The sequence below is a fragment of the Cyprinus carpio genome, chromosome A16, assembly GCF_018340385.1.
Source record: "Cyprinus carpio isolate SPL01 chromosome A16, ASM1834038v1, whole genome shotgun sequence".
NCBI lineage: Eukaryota > Metazoa > Chordata > Actinopteri > Cypriniformes > Cyprinidae > Cyprinus > Cyprinus carpio.
The window spans coordinates 23,147,460-23,165,484 of NC_056587.1; positions in this window are offsets into that span (position 1 = coordinate 23,147,460).

The window sequence follows — 18,025 nt, forward strand, 5'->3', positions numbered from 1 at the left end:
GGTTGATCCTGAAGATTTTGATTAAATGTATGAATTTTTGTCTCTCTATATGTTCACTGGTCAACCATTTTGATTTTTATGCTGTTTCTTGAAAATCAGACCCATTATTAAGAGGGACTACTGTGGTCATCCCTCACCTTGTCATGTCGAACAGATACACATATCACATATTGGGTAGAAACAAAAATACGGTGTGTTATTTCCACAGCTATATTTTGTTGGTTCCATAGTTCAGATTTTAAATATGAAAAGTCATCTCCAAGTGCCTTTAGATTGGACTAAATCATGATAGTTATTCACTGGCAGATAATGAAGGATAATAAGGTACAACTCTACTTGTACACACGAATATTGTTCCGCAATGACGTTTTGTGTTGCATGCCAGGGTTTTGTGCAGATGGCAGCACGACAGTGTCGACCCATGTAACGATCCTCCAGTACCAGAACTAGATCCTTTTGAATATGCAGGTTACTATCTCAGATATCTTTGATCTATAATATACCATGTTTTCATGACCTCATTTCATGGTCGATTTTTTCTTTTTCATGAAATCCAATACTACATGATGTCAATTCATGCTTAGAAGACCTATTGCTTTAATCAATAAATCATATGGATACACGTGATTATTGATCTCTTTCATTAATACTATCTTCCAAGCTCAACGGAAAGTTGCAGCGATACACTAACATAGACCGATAAGGAGTTGCCCACAACTATTATAATAACAATAAATATCAAAAATCAAACTTGTATTGAGGGGCCACTGGGGCCAAATGTACTTATGTTTTGTACTTCTATTTGACCAGTATATTTATTTTTTATAAATGTGTTAGTATATAAAATAATATTCTAAAAAAGTACGAAAATATTATATTAAATAATTTTATATATACATCAATTAGATATATTATATAGATCATAGTAATACTATAATGATTGTATTTATTATATATTATATTATCAATATATCTATATACTGGTAATATACTACTGACATAATTGTTGGAAAATAATGTCTTCATGGATTTAAAAATTAGTAGATTAGAGTCGATATAGACAGTAACACAAATCATGAAAACAATTTTTTAACATTTAGATTTATATACAGTACTTACTATTGAATTCAAAATTTTAAGTTACTTAAAGAGTTTTTATTTATATTGTCATTTTTTTTGCTGTTCACCATAATTTTTGTAGGAGTCATTCGTGAGTATGTCCAATTTCCGATGGCGTTTAATCCAGTTTCCTCTTCAACTTTGGGGGCTGCTGCTCCCCAGAATCTTACCATGTGATGCTGCACTTTTATTAGTATTAATATCATGGTGTTCTAGCATAGACTAGAAAAATAAATAATTGAGCAACAATTTGAAAATATGTTTTAGATTTTACAAATATTGTAAAAATCGAAACATTTCAGTGCAAAAAATAAACAACAATCTGCGAAGGCTAGAAATGATGAATGAATGTGCTAACAAAAAGGTTTAGGTTCTTCGGGAATCTCTGAAGCAGAACACAATTCTGACTTGGTTCCTCTCCGATTAATTATTGTGTGAATGACTCAGTGGAGCATCAGACACTCTTTCAGAGCGGCGTTCTCCTGAGAAGATAGAGACACTCTTTCATAGCCACCTCACTCACGATAAGATAGGCATGAACATCAGTGTGTGTGATTCTGTGTCCAGGAGAAGAACCGACCGAAGGAATGTGTCTGCTTCTGTCAAACAGTACAGAACCCACTCGACTCAGTACGGAAGGAATGTGTTTCTGTCTTCTGCTCAAACAGTAATTTAGCTCTCGTTTTTGACCCGATCATCCGTCTCAAAGCTCCACCAAACATCATTGTAATTACTGATATCTGACTGATGATGGGCTTTCATCTGTGTGCAGAGCAGACTGAGCAAAACCAATTCCAGAAAGCAGAAGCGTGAGACTAATCTGATACATATGAAGATCATCTGATGCATAAACATGAAGCTAAACACTCAACTCCTCCAGCGCTTCTGAGACAATCAGTGTGAACACACACACACACACACACCACACACACACACAACACACCACACACATTACACACACACACAGAGGGTCAAAATAATCAAATCATAATAACAAGAGCAAAGCCAAAATATTAAATGTCATGCATGTATATTTGTTGAGTAATCCACTCCTGTAGAGGAGGGTCAAAATGATTCATTGATGAGATTCAGAGCCGAATTACAGGAGGATAAAATGACTTTAAAAAGACGGCAGCATCATGATGTTATTTTCACACACAGATTGAAAGCTCTATTAGTAAAATCTGCTAAATTCAGCAATATGTGTTTCTTTATATGCCTATGGTGACCGTTAAAAAATGGTGGACCGTAGGGGCCTGTAACTCAAGAAGTTATAAAAAGCACTTTTTGAGTTTTTTGCCCAAAGTACACACCCCTAAAACAAAAAAATATAAAGATATCTTAATATAAAATTATATATTTTGTCTCAATAAAAAACCCTTCTTTTTATACCCATATTTAAAAACCCCCAATTAACATCCATCTCCAGAGATATAGAAATTTCAATGTGGCTATAGAATTAAATTGTTAAATTGTACACATTTTCAGTGGTCAAAAACCAAATGTGGGTCACTTTGCATTCAGCTGAAACTCTTTTTCTTTTAGAGAGGAATGTCTGAAGAACAAATAAGGTTCACCACTAAAAGGATTCAGAGGCGTTGATGAAAGACTCTGAACTTTGGAACACCTTGAACACATCAACAATATCAATAAGCACAATAAGAACTATTATGACCTCAATTATCAACACCACAATAACAAACCAGGATCAAACGCAGCACAAGTGTGTGTGGCAGATGAACGTCTGAACCGCTGCATGTACAGCAGCTCTGCACAATGAAGCGGCCTGTTCTCACTGTGGTCTCTCTGACTCCAGACAGAGCTTTCATCAGCACGAGCAAACGTCAGGAGGGGGTTTCCACGCACGCATGAGGAGAAATACTCCACTGAAACACTCACAGTCACTGAGAGAAAACATCAATTTCCCCACGCACGCAAATCGGGAGGAAAAATAACCACTGAAAAACACGCACCAGGTCACTGAGAGGAAACATCAACACAACAGACACACACTCACTCACTCCCAACCAGGGACCACCCCAACACCACGCCCCCCCAACCTCCCACCCTCCACACCCACCACCCCACACACACCGACACACAATCACTCACTTCCACACATAGACACACACACACCACACACTCACTCACTCACTCACTCCACATGCACTATCTCTCTCAACCACACACACACATTACACACACACACGCACAACACACACATATACACACCCACACACCACTCTCTCACTCACACCATTCACTATCACTCTCTCTCACACCACCACCACACACTCACTCACCCACACATTCCACTCTCACTCTCTCTCACACACACACCAACTTCACTCACTCACACATTCACTCTCTCTCAACACACACACACACAACACCACAACCACACAATTGTGCAACACAAACACCACACACACACACACATTTACATTTTAATCCTTGGTTTCCTTTGTCACTCACACATTCATCTTCCTCACACAACACACACCACAACAGACACACAGGGACAGTCACAAGGACACAGGGGGTCTACTCACACACCAGGGCGTTGTTGCACAAACACACCCTCCACACACATATACGCACCAACACACACGCACTCTCTCCTCTCTACACATTTCACTCACACCACGGGTATCAACACACACACACTCATCACACACAGACAAAACACAAGGTGGGGGTCACTCACACACCACACACACACACACACACACACACACACTCACGGTCCCACGCCTTTTATGATGGGGCCACCCCCCCTTTATCGGGTGATCGGGACCCCTACAGAGGGGAAATAATTATAATCACGTGCAGCTGCTCAATTAATCAAATTAAAACAGAAACTGTGAATATCTCATCCAGGGGTTCTCAAACGTTCTGGGGTCAGGAGCCCTGGTTAATATAACAGTGTGCTCACTACCCTGGTTAATACAACAGTGTGCTCACTACAGTCTGTGCTCCAGCCCCCAAATGATCGGAAAACCCTCGTGGTTTCTGGAAATGAGTGCCATTTTCACTAGATTAAACACCTATTTTTTATTTTTTTATTTGGGGTTTTGGACTAGGTAAGGGTTAAAGGCACGTTCCAAATGTCTTTTTGTAGAAATAATCCTGTACTGGGCGTGTTCAAATTTAAACAAAGGGTTACTTTATTCCAAATTAAGGTGGGGGAGGGGAAGGGAGCAGCGAAACGGGGGGGGGGGGGGCATTGGGCGGTTAAATTAGGTGGGGTTGGTAAATATATAACCTGGTTCAATCTTGTACAAGCCCCAAAAAAAGAAGGGGAGAAACCTAAATTTTAATAATCTACAAACATTAAAATGGTTATGGTGTCGCCCCGCCGGCGCCAGGGGAATTCCCATAACATGGCGGATCTGCGGATGGCGGGGGGAGAGTGGTGGTCGGGGTTATGGGTGTACTGGGTTGTATCACCATTTAACATCTGTTCCGCGCAGAAAAAATGTTTGGCGGCGGTGTATGGACCCCCCCATATATAGTTTGGGGAATTTTACCAACCCACCAAAATCATTTGACCCCTCAGGGTGAGCGAAATTAAACTAATAATATATATATAGTATGTATATTCGGCGTCGCGGAATAGATAAGAGTATATATATATAGATGATTTTGATATGGTAGACCCCAGCCCCCCCACCCCCCCCCAACACCCCACACCCCCCCCAAATAAACTGCTTACAACCCCCACCAGATATTTTCCACTGGTTACCCTATGTCATGTGACCCCCCCCCCCACCCAAAAAACACCGAGAACCATAAAAACACCTACAATACCCCCACCCATAGGTTTTAAAAAAAACACCATTAACTGTAAGCATTCAGGGGGTTAGGCTTTTTTCTATGTTTTTGTACCTTTATTTTGTACCGGATATTATTATGGTTACGATAAGAGGGGCGGGATTACAGTGTTAGAGAGGGCGAGAGAGATGAGAGACAAATTGGTTTAACTACTGACTTAAACTGATAGTCACTTTGGGCAAAATAGAAACATCAATAACATAGTGTTCAAATCACATGTTATGGTCGTGGAGAGGGGAAAGCGGAAACAAACAACAAAGAGGGAGTATTGAGCGTCAAGGGGGGGGGGATCCCCCGCGCGTGTCCCTTACACACAAACAACAGTGTGCAGATCCCAGTGCATGTGCCCAGGTAGACAGCAGGACCCCGTGTCCCTGTCTGTCCTAAATTGTGGTGACTTTAACCTCTCTGAGATGGGAGATGACAAGTCCACAGGGTGGCGGCTGCACATGGTTCTCCCCATCCCACCTCCACGGTACACCCCGTGCCCCTGTGGAGGCAATTCCTATCAAATAGCAAACCAGCAGCGATTCAATCTGACCGAGTCATTTAGTTCATTCAAACAGTCACACGCTAACAAACACAAACACTGTGAGATTCAGCAGCGATTCAATCTGACCGAGTCATTTAGTTCATTCATGATTATACTCAAAAATAAAAACGATGCCACCGTGTCCAACCAAAATAATCAAAAACCTATACACGCTTTTTATGACACGAAACATTATAAAACATGCCTGTATCAGCACATATAGTGATTTGTGAACAGAAGTCTGTAGTGTTGTGGTAGTTTTACACGCATTCATAAAAGCGGAATAACAAAAAATCCTGTACCTGGTTAAGACAGATCCATTTACACCTCAGTTACTGTAATTAGTTACTAGATTGTTTATTTTTATGAAACACTAACGTGCTTCCAATGTGACCCTCTACGCTGCGTGTTTAGCGTGAGACTGTTTCATTCACTTCCGGCCGGTGACGTCCACGTAAGCCGCTAGTGCTTCTGGTCGTTGTAGTTCTGCGGAGCTCAGGATGAACTACACACAGATCGTTTGACAAACATGAGGTCAAGAATTCTACAGACGCTTACACTAATCTGACAGCTGATATCAGGGGAAAGTTGATTAAAATACTAATAATTATAATACTTAAAATAAAACAAAGTTTTTTTTCTAAAGTGACTTTACTATAATATAGAGCAGCAGTTTCTTAACATATGAAAAATCACTTGGTAAATGTTTATATTTTATATAATTTTTTTTAAAAATATTTGTTTTATTTAATATTTTACTTATTTAAATATTCTATTTCTATTCTATTTAATTATTCTATTTAACATATATATGTATGTGTGTGTATATATATATATATATATATCCCTATATATATATATATATATATATATATATATATATATATATATATAATATATATATATACCCTTGCAATTGTTTGTTTTATAAAAAAAAAATAATAAAATTCTTTATTTCATTATTTTTTATATTGATATTATATATATATATATCTATATATATTTAATTAGATATGTATGGATGTATATGTGTGTGTCTGTGTAAAGCCATAATTATTTTTTATTTATATTATTTTATTATTTATTTTAATAGCATATGCAATCATTATATTTGTAGTAATTTATATATATATATATATAATATATATATATATATATATAGATAGATAGATAGATAGATAGATAGATAGATATAGATATGTTTAAACAATATATTTTAATTATGTAATAAACAATATAATTAAATAAATATAAACAATTAAAATAAAATAAAACCCTAAAACACACACACACACACACATATACATATTTTGCCCTAATGCTATTTATCACACACACACACACACACACACACACACACACACACACACACACACACACACACACATTACATATTTGCCCTAATGCTATTTATTATATATATAATATATTATATATATATATATATAAATCTAATGCTGAGGTCTGTATTACTGTATTTATGCAAACATATCTTGTTTCAGGATGTATGGCTACTGACCAAGACAAAGATGATTAAGTTTGTGTGTTTAAAACACAAAATTAAATTTGAATAAATCCAAATGTTTTCAGTAAAGGCAATAAATCTGGATTACAGCAGATACTTCAGATTTAATTCACAGTTTAATGGTTTGAAACATTCTAAGTATGAGCACTTTAATCATGTTTAATCACGTATTCAAATGCATTTAGCTGCAGAAGCTGCTTTGTGGTTTTATATTAACAATGTGTGCGCTGTGTTTTATATCATCTGCATCTCACCTGTATTCACAGCAGTTTCAGGGACAGAACGTTGAGCGTGTATTGAAGTTCACAGCTGTCCATTGTGCAACAGCAGGTCAGAAACACCACTTCATACGCACCCACTTCTTTAAGCATCCAACACCAAACAAAACACGACCAAACTAAAACAGAACATCTTAAACTGAACAGAAAGCATCAGAGAGCGTCTGACTGCTGTTAAACGCCATCAGACACACCTAACCACCTCAAAGACAAATCTCCTCACAGACACACAGCATGTGAGAGTCACACGCTAACACTTTTTAAACTGAACAGAAACCAGTCAAATCACACTCACTGATGCGTTGATTTTACTTCAATTGCACATCTTTCTTCAGACTAGTGGGAAGAAAACATCCAAAATACACATTTAAGTGTTTATTTTATTGCACTTTTATCTATCTGCCTAATCTTCAATTTCAATATTCTTTACAGTTTTATTCCTCTGTATATTCTGAAGGTTTGTTCATATTTCATTTAGACATTATACTCTTAAAATCATGTTGAAAATTTGTTTGTTTTGTGTCTGTGTTGACCCTATTTTCTGATATACAGAGAGATTAAAATAGAAATCTAAAATCCCCTCTGGAAAAATCTTTAACTCTAAAATGTCAATAAAATTAAATAATTTTAAACTTCATTTTATGCAATGTTCACATTTATGTGCTGGAAATGTATGCAAATTAGAGTATATTTATTCATTTGCATATTTAAACATAACATTTCAGAAATCTTGTAATAAAAAATGTTTGCAATTATTAATCAAATGTTTACTTTTGAAAAGGTAGCGTCCCAGTGACAGTTTTTGCACATGTTTTTCTGAGAGAACAGTTAACAAAATATGTTCTTGTTAACGTTGTGTGTACGTTATAAAAGCATTATTTCTAAACGTTCTCTAAACGTTCAAAACATCGACACCTTTTCTTGGTAATGTGAAGTTAGGAAAAAGCATTCTCAACATTTATGGAACATTCTTATAACTTTATTAATATTTGACATACATTCTCATAAAGTTGAAACAAAACATTAAAAGATAAACCATCTCAAAATGTCCTTATGATGTTATTTGTACTTGATTAACGTTTTTGTAACCTTTAAATGATGTTCTAATTGCGACAAGAAAACTGGACATTTTATTGTTCTTATGATATTACAAATAAACATTCAAATAATGTTATATTTTGGGTGAAAATAAAGTTTTTTGTAACCTTTAAATAAAGTTCTAATCAGTTTTGGGGTTAATGCGTTACAAGTAACGCCAGTTATGTAATCAGATTACTTTTTTCAAATAACTAGTAAAATTACTTTTTATTTACGGCTACGCACACAAACTGATTCACAATCCTCAAAATGAACAAAAACAGTCAAATGCAAACTCAGAATATGACGCAAAACTGCAATAATGAAACATGTTAAATAACACAAATATCCTTTATGTATTTAATTCCTTCAGCCTGAGGCTCATTCGTTTCTCTTTTGGTGAGAAAGGGCTTTTACATTTGCCCGATATATAACTTTTTTAAATTTAAAAACAAACAAGCAAGTCCAGCCCAGAGTAACGCAGAAGTAACATAATGCATTACTTTCCATAAAAAGCATCGAAGCAATGCAATTAGTTGCTTTTTCAGGCTGTAACGCGAAGTTCTAATCCCGACAGGTAAACTGTGCATTTCAACATTTTAGAAACATTTCAAAACAATGTTTAATCTAAATTTGTTACCTGCTCTCTTAAAAATAAAGGTGCTTCAAAGCGATGTCAAAGAAGAATTATTTTTGGTTCCACAAAGCACCGTTCAGTCAAAAGAAGCATCTCTTTATAATCTGAAGAACCTTCCTTCGCCACAAAGAAGCTTTTTGTGAAACAGAAAGGTTCTTTAGATGTTAAAGGATCTTTAGACAAAAAGGTTCTTCTATGGCATCGTGAAGCACCTTTATTTTTAAGAGTGTGTGAACGATCTGTAGTGTATAAAGTGCAGTGGAAATAATCGTGACTTGTCTAGAAAACGTGCTGTAATATGTTTTGTGATTAATTGCACGTCCTCGTTCTGTCATCAGTGTTGTGTCCAGCTAATGAAGGCTCTCTCTCTCTCACACACACACACACACACACACACACACACACACCTGCCGGATTATGAGCACCTCAGTGTTGATCTGAGCCTGCAACAGAGAGTTTAATAACATCACATCCCGCTCCCGCCGCTCCAATATACCGCAGCAGCAGCAGGCTCCGCGATCCTGGCAGAGGAAGGTTAGCGAAGTTAAAACCTCTCAGACCACGGCTCACTGACCGGCCAACGGCGGCGGGACGCCCGGCCCCCGCGGACACACACACACACACACACACACACACACACACACGAGAAACAGACCACAGTCATGGAGATCCCGCCTTTCTCCTGCACTAGAACTCTTTCCATGGACCTTAAATTTGGTCATGCATGCAGAAATTTTCCTGTTCTATAACTCTGATGGCAAAAAAAAGGTCTATAGAAAGAAATTTAGTGATTGATTTAGTGATTGTCAATGAAAAATATTAGTAGTGCCTTAAAGTGCGCCCCGTTATGGATTTTTTACAAAATGACATTTCATGCAGTGTAGCACATCTCTAAGTGAATGAAAACATCCCGCAAAGTTTTAAATCTGAAAGTGCACCGTGTATAAAGTTATCGTCTCTTAAGAGAAAGAGTCGACTCTGAATCATTGAAATGAGTCGTTTTTAAAACGAATCCCAAGCCGTTGACGTCAACATGAAATATTAGCATATTGCCCGCCCACTTGGTCTTTTCGCGTTGGTCTGAATGAAAACGTTAATTCGTTCTTTGCCACTAGGTGCCACTTTTGGAGCGGTAAAAACAGCGGTTTGCCTGGCAACGCTGTACACAAAGAAGACTGCTAAGTAAATAACAGTGTCAAGGTCCAGGAATGGTATGAAAGTCGTCGTCAGAATACTCCATCTGCCATCAGACATGCAATCTGGGTTATATGAAGCGACGGGAACACTTTTTGTATGTGAAGAAAACAAAAATAACAACTTTATTCAATAATTCCTTTGTCAACAGTCTCCTCTGTGTCTCTCCATATCACAGTATGCTGCGTATGCTCTTATGTACAACACGCGCCACAAGGATGCGCTGTTTTATTTCAAATCAAAGCTAAATACACATAGAAACAGCACATCCTTGCAAAGTGGGTGGCCCGCTCCGCCCACTTTGCTCTTCAAAAAACACTCTTCAGGAATCTACGGGTGACGTCACGGACACTACGTCCATGTTTTTATACAGTCTATGCATTGCAGGCACGATCCAATCTGACCAATCACCGCAGATTACGCAAAGGAGGAGTTTGAAAAGGAAATAATTGAGTGAATCGTTTTGGAGACGTTGAACAATTAAGGTAAAAATAAATGCATATTATAAAGACAATGAACGTGTTTTTTTGATCTTGCATGCAGGTCAACCTGTTGCACTCCCAAAACCAAAATATAAACTTTGAACTTGAATTTGGTTTATTGCATATAAGCATTATCATAACAATTACCTTAACAAATCTATACTTTTTTTTTTTTTTGAATAATGAAATTTAACCATTTTCGTAAATCACATTTTTTTTTGAATAATGAAATTTCAGTGCATCAAAATTTGATATGAAATAATCTTATTAAAAATCTTACTTAAAGCAAAAATAACTATCCTGTATGTATACAAAACAAACAAACAAATAAATAAATAATTTAATCTTTTTTCATTTCTCAAAATTACAACAAACTCAGAATACAAACAGTTCTGAGAAGAGAAGAACGTCATAATTGTGAGATATAAGCTCAGAAATCTGACTTTTTTCTGTAACACTTTAGATTAGGGAACACATATTAACTATTAACTAAGAGTTTTCCTTAAATAAACTCCTCATTTGCTGCTTATTGATAGCAAGTAAGGTCAGGTCTGCTTAATGGATCTAGAATATGGCCATGCATTAATACATTAATGTGCTTTATAAGTACTAATAAACAGCCAATATGCTAGTAAGCAACTAGTTATAAATAATAATAATGTAAATCTAAATTTTTTTTTCTACCATGGAATAAAAAATAGAATAATAAAATAGAAAAGGTAATTGTGACTTTTTATATCACAAATCTGACTGTTCTTCTCAGAATTGTGAGATTACACCCTGAGGTTTAGTAACAGAGAATTGTGAGATAAAACGTTACAATTGCATTTTTGTTTGTATCCCATGGTTGTAAAAAAATAAAATAAAAATTAAAAAAACCTTCAATATAATTCCTTTTTTCTCTTCTTCTTTTTTTTTTGGAAATTCAATCAAATATTACAAAAAGAAAGAAAGATTAATAAATAATAATAATATTAATAATAATAATAATAATAATAATAATAATATATTGAGAATAAGTAAGAATAAGTAAATAAATACATTTTCTTATGTGCTGTAAAAATTAGTTCTGTGGTGCTGGGATTCTGTGTAGGCATTAACCAAAATTCTATTTAAAAGACTGACGAGAAAAAACTAATTGTACATAGATTATTCTTTTTTTGCAATTCTTTTTGACAGGAAGTGTGCAATTCCTGGTTTACCTCTAGCTGTGTCTGCATATAAAGCCGATCTGATCAGAAACACCCATGAGCGCTGATGGATGTAAAAATAAACGCTCTTGACCAGACTCACCATGATGACATGCCCTATAAAGAGGAGCAGCTTTTGTTTATCTGGCTCTGGCCGGCGCTGGCGTCCCGTCGCTGTCAGGATGCATTTCCTCTCAAGCAAGTGAGGAGCTTCAACAGTGCTGCAATCTGGGCTCGCTTCTCAGGCGAGCAGAACCCTTTGACACCGCAGTTTTAATTAAAATTACATTATGAGTAATCAAGCAGAAGAGCAGGAGGAGGAGGAGAAAGGCTGGGGTCAAACTCATGCAATGGACCGAACCCACACCTACTCACCGAAGAAGTGCTGGTCAACATGTGACCCGACTTCACTTTAAAGCGCTGGAATACGAGGGAAGTGCACATCATTCAGTGCTGCTCATATAGTGATCAAAACTCTGGGAAACAACAAAACAGGTGAAAAAAATACTGACTGCATGAAAAAAGGAAGCAGAGCCACATCTACAGGCCAAAAGATCACAGAGACGGGAAGAAAACGCATAGAAACACATTCAAATTGTGAAAAAATATATAGTGATATATACTACATAACATATCTCAGCTGGAAGATTTAAAAAGTATATATATTTTGCAAAATGAAACCATACTATCGCACAGCACTTAATAAATAAATATACATATACTCTCATTAGTATATATTGAGAAAATGGATTGCTAGTACATTTTACAAATAATTACAAAGATATATATATATATATATATATATATATATATATATATATATAAATATATATATATTTTATTTGTTTTTATTGAGAAAATGGATTGCTAGTACATTTTACAAATAATTACAAAGAAATACAAAGTAACATTGAAACCTGAAATTTTAAAGTAGAAAAACCTAAATAGTATTTTATTGCAAAACATATTTAAAAAATCTGTTTATTTATAACTTTTTTTATATTTATAATTTTTAATATTTTTAATTTTTAATACCTAATGTTTTTTTTTTTTTACAGTGTAAATACAGTATATTTGCATTGGATGACAAGTATTATATAGAAAATCTGCCTGATTTTTATTGCAAGACGTAACTATATTAAACCCCAGTTCTTCAAATAAAATAGGATATATATAAATATGCCCAACTTTATCCACACAGACTGGGACAAAGTAGGATTTGCACTCAGAAACTGCACAAATAAATTAAAATAAATAATAATTTTTAAAAAAGTAAAGTTCACAATTAATTGCAAAGAAACAGCAAATTCCAGTAATGTTCTCCAATAAGCTTTGTTTTATTTTTAGCAGTGTACACATTATATTTTTGAGGGCAACATTTACTATAAAGCAAATCTTGACTGTTTGGTTGTTTATATTATAACAAAATGTAACTAATAATATTGTCCAGCTCTAATCTGATGAATGCAACTATAAGGCATGAGAATATTAAGGTGTTATAAACATTAACATTATGATTTACTTTAAAGCTGCTTTGAAACAATGTGCAATATACAGAATTAGACATCACTCACACTAAAACTAATAATTTAGTACTATTGTGCAGTATTGAGCAATGTGGAGCGTGATTATCGAGAGGAAGAAATGAGTGGAAATGTTAAATCAGTCATTTAACTTTTTTTTAATGTTGCAGTTTTTAAATGTTACTGCTTGTTTCAGAACGTTTAGAGAACATTCAAATGTAACATTCCCATTAGGTTTGCAAAATGATAAAATCAAATGTTGCCTTAACACTGCATTTACCCAGAAAAAATGGTTTTAAAGCATTTAAAGAACTGGAAATTTAGATATAACGTTTTCATAACTTTAAGCAAAACATATTTGTGTTAGCTGGGAAACTGCAGAAATTGCAAATAAGTTAGATGAGAATACAAACAAAGAGATATAATCAGTCCAGAAATTGGATAGAACTTCACATCAGATTTGCAAATATGTTTTCGTTCAAAGGAGTCTTTTAAAAAAAACAAATGCTAAACCTAAATAATAAGAATAAAACACTGAAGTGTTTTAGTAAAGCATGTGCTCGGTTAAGAACTTGAAGTGACAGAGATGGTAATGTGACATCCATTTTCTCCCAAAAATGTCAAAAAGATACAAAGCCTCCCGGGTTTGTGCTTGAGGACTCTCAGCGAAATAATTATGGGCTCCATAAAAGCTCCTCTGTAAAAAAAAAAAAAGTGGCAGAAGCCACCAGGAGAAAAGGACCGAACAAAATTACTTTCTGTGACTGTGCTTTATGTGCTTCAATAAGAGATGGGCTTCTTCAGGAGGAGACACGTCCATTCAGACGCTGTGTTTTCTGTATTCATTAAGAGAGAAAGATCTGCTCTGGGCCACATATATCACAGTTTTCCTTCATTACGTGCTGCAGAAGAGGATGAGGAGCGCAGGGAGACGAGGAAGAGTGGCAGCTGCTTTGAATGGGATCGAGCACGTGAGACAGATGCTCTCAGAACCCATTTTATTACATGCTCTTCTATACTTATTTATTTCTCTCTTGACTATACTGCTGCTCCACGCTCCTCTCAGAGAGCTTGTGAGGTTAATTACAGAGCGGAGAAGTTCGGACCTCGCCTTGGTCCAGCAGACAAAAGGCAGAAGGCGGAGGTCTGAGGAGAACAAAAGAACACGCTGCTCTAATGACATGAAGTCATGAGGTGGAAAAACCATTTGCTTTCATATTTTGGTCAAACGCACTGGTGTTTAGATGACAGCGGAAAAACGCTTCAGTGTGTGTTTGTCTCTGTGTGTGTTAGCGTTAATAATCACAGCCCATAAACACACACGCATGCGTGCAGACTGAAATATTAGTTCACACAAAAATACATCTTTCCTTTGGAAGCTTATTTACCCACGGAATCACAAATAAACAATGGAATTGTGACTCTTTATGTCACAATTTTGACATTTCTTTCCAATTTTACAATTATTCTTCGCAGTGCTGCATTAATATCTCACAATTCTCTCTTCTTCTCAATTCTACAATTATCCTTCACAATTTTTCATTTATATTTGCAATTCTGACTCCTCTTCTTAATTCTACAATAATTCTTCACAATCCTGCATTTATATTTTGCAATTCCGATGTTTCCAATTCTACAATAATTCTTTGTAATTCTGCATTTTATCTCACAATTCTGAATCTTCTTTTCAATTCTACAATAATTCTTCACAATCCTGCATTTATATATCGCAATTCTGATGTTCTCTGTTCTACAATAATTCTTCACATTTCTACATTTATATCTCGCAGTTATGGCATTTCTTCTCAATTCTACAATAATTCTTCTCAATTCTAAAAAAAATTCTTACAATTCTGATGTTTCTTCTCAGTTCTACAATAATACTTCTCAATTATGCATTTATATCTCACAATTGATGTTTATTCTCAATTCTACAAAATATTTTTCTCAATTCTGCATTTGTATCACAGTTCTGACGTTTATTCTCAATTCTACAATAATTCTTCACAATTCGGGTTTTATATGTTGCAATTCTGACTTATCTTCTGAATTCTATAATAATTCTTTGCAATTGTGCATTTTTATTTTACAATTCTGAGTTAGAATTTTGCAATTCTGACTTTCCTTCTCAATTCTGCAATTGTTCTGTGCAATTCTGCATGATCTCACAATTCTGGTATTTCTTCTCAATTCTACAATAATTCTATGCAATTCTGTATTTAAACCTGGCCATTCTGATCATTCTTCTCAATTCTACAATAATTCTATGCAATTCTGCATGATATCTCGTAATTCTGACTCTTCTTCCCAATTCTACAACAATTCTATGCAATTCTGCATTATATCTCGTAATTCTCTCTTCTTCTCAATTCTACAATAATTCTTCACAATTCTGCATTTCTATGTTGCAATTCCAACTTTTCTTCTCAATTGTACAATAATTATTTTGCAATTGTGCATTTTTATCTTACAATTCTGAGTTTGAATCTTGCAATTCTGCCCTTGCCTCCCAATTCTGCTATTGTTTTTTGCAATTGAGAATATAATGTTGATTTTTTTTTTTTTTTTTTTTGGTAAAGTGTTCCTGTAAATTTCTGTTCACAGTGAGTTTTCCTCCTAAATCTCAGGCTTAATGCGTTTCTAAAGGCACTTTTAACCTCATCTCACTTTACTGCCACTTTCTATCTCTCAAGATTTCACCAGCCAGTTAAACATAACAAGGCGAGCATCTCCAAAACACTAACAGGAGGGAAGAATCCAGTGGTTTTGACAGACCTGAGCATATCCAGAAAACACAAGCAGACCAGAACCAGACCATGACCTTCACATATGAACGAAGATGTAAGAAAGACCTGTAAGAAAGCACATACAGAAGATGAAAAGCATGCTTTCGCAAAAGAAAAACTCATATTTCTACTGAAAAGAATAAATAAAAACTTTTTCAGCTACATTTAAATAGATTTAATAGGTATGAACTGATCAGCAGCTTATTTACAGAAGATGTTTCAAGGATCAATACTTTCGTTCTCTGGATTATCGGTACTGAAAAGAAGGAATAAAACAATAAGCCACTCGAGGTCATGCGTTACAGCGATTTTACCACAGTTAAAGCCAAAACAGGTACCTGTGACTTTCTAAACTGATTAAACATGCATAGTGGAAAAATGTAAGCTGGTATCAAATCAAAAGTCTGTAGCAATGTGTTTCAGTATTCCATAAGATCATAATAATGCATTCTGAAATGATTAGACATGCAGACGACACAAATGATTGAACTTCTGATGAAGTGAAGCTGATACCTTCAGATTGTGATTATTACATGAACTGATGTCCTGGTCACGCTTGATGTTTGATTCATGATGCATTACTGCTCTGCACCTACAGAAATTGGATTAATTACCTCTGGCTTAAGTTTGTGAAGATAAAGAGCTTACAAAATACCTCTGGGAAAGTGATTAACCGCAGAAACAATAAATCAATCAATGACTCAAATGAAGCTCGACTACATTCGCCAGCGGGAAGAGCGCCGGAATGCTAATAGATCCCAGAACTTGCACTTAATTGTTTCTCATAAAGTGACACGAGACTGTGCTGGAAAAGTTTCTTAACGTGGTTATTAAAAATAAAACCTTAAAATATCCATTAGAGAACATTTTAACGTTATTTTTTAGAATTTTAGAAATTTAGAAAAGGAAAATCTTATAAAAAATAAAACCAACCTTCTGCAAAATTCTGCAACTTATGGTTAAAAAAATAAAACCTGAAAAATAATCATTTTAGAGCATTCTGTGCAGGTGCTATTTAGGTTTTTGCAAAAACCTTCCTTCAACGTTCTGTGGTGTTTTTTTATGGTTACAAAACTAAAACCTAAAAATAGCCATTAGAGAATGTTTTGTAAAGGTTCTCTTTAGGTTATAGCAAAAAAAAAAAAAAAAAAAAACTTTCTGCAATGTTCTGGGAAGGTTAGTTTTTGGTTACAAGAACGTTCTTATTTGGTTCCCCAATAATAACCAAATAGGCACCATATGGGAAAGTAAGAGGACCGTTGTGTGTTTCGTGGCTGGTCAGGAGTGAGTAATAAATATTTAGTCCTCCAAGAGTCCATATTTAATTAGACAAAGCATCCGGGGATACGCAGATAAAATGGGAGATGCTCCCTCTTACATAAGTCAATTAGTATCTTTAACAGCATCGTTATATTCTTTACGAGGATGTATTTGCTTTAGAGGGGCGTCATGAACAAAATGATGCTAACAGGATCTAATTAGCAGATGCAAATGAGGAAAGCCGGAATATTCGCAGAGAAGCAGAAGAGCGGCTCGGTGGGAAAGCTGGACCGCGTCAGATTACCAACGGCCCCCACGCTGGGGGACCAAATGTGATGGTCCGCTCCTGCTGTTGTTCCTTACATGAGACAGGAGCAGACCATAAATATAGACATGGGGGGTGAAAAGGGAGGGTCAAAAAGGGGCTTGACCTTCTGGCGTCCAAATACTCGCCCAATTTTCTATCCGTCAGTCTGTCGGCTTCGCATCGCAGTCTGGAAGCATTCGGCTCTGGGTCGGGGTTGCTTTCGGTTTAATGTGTGTTGGTGGAAAAATAATGCAAAAGAGAGAAAGATGGCACTGAAAGAA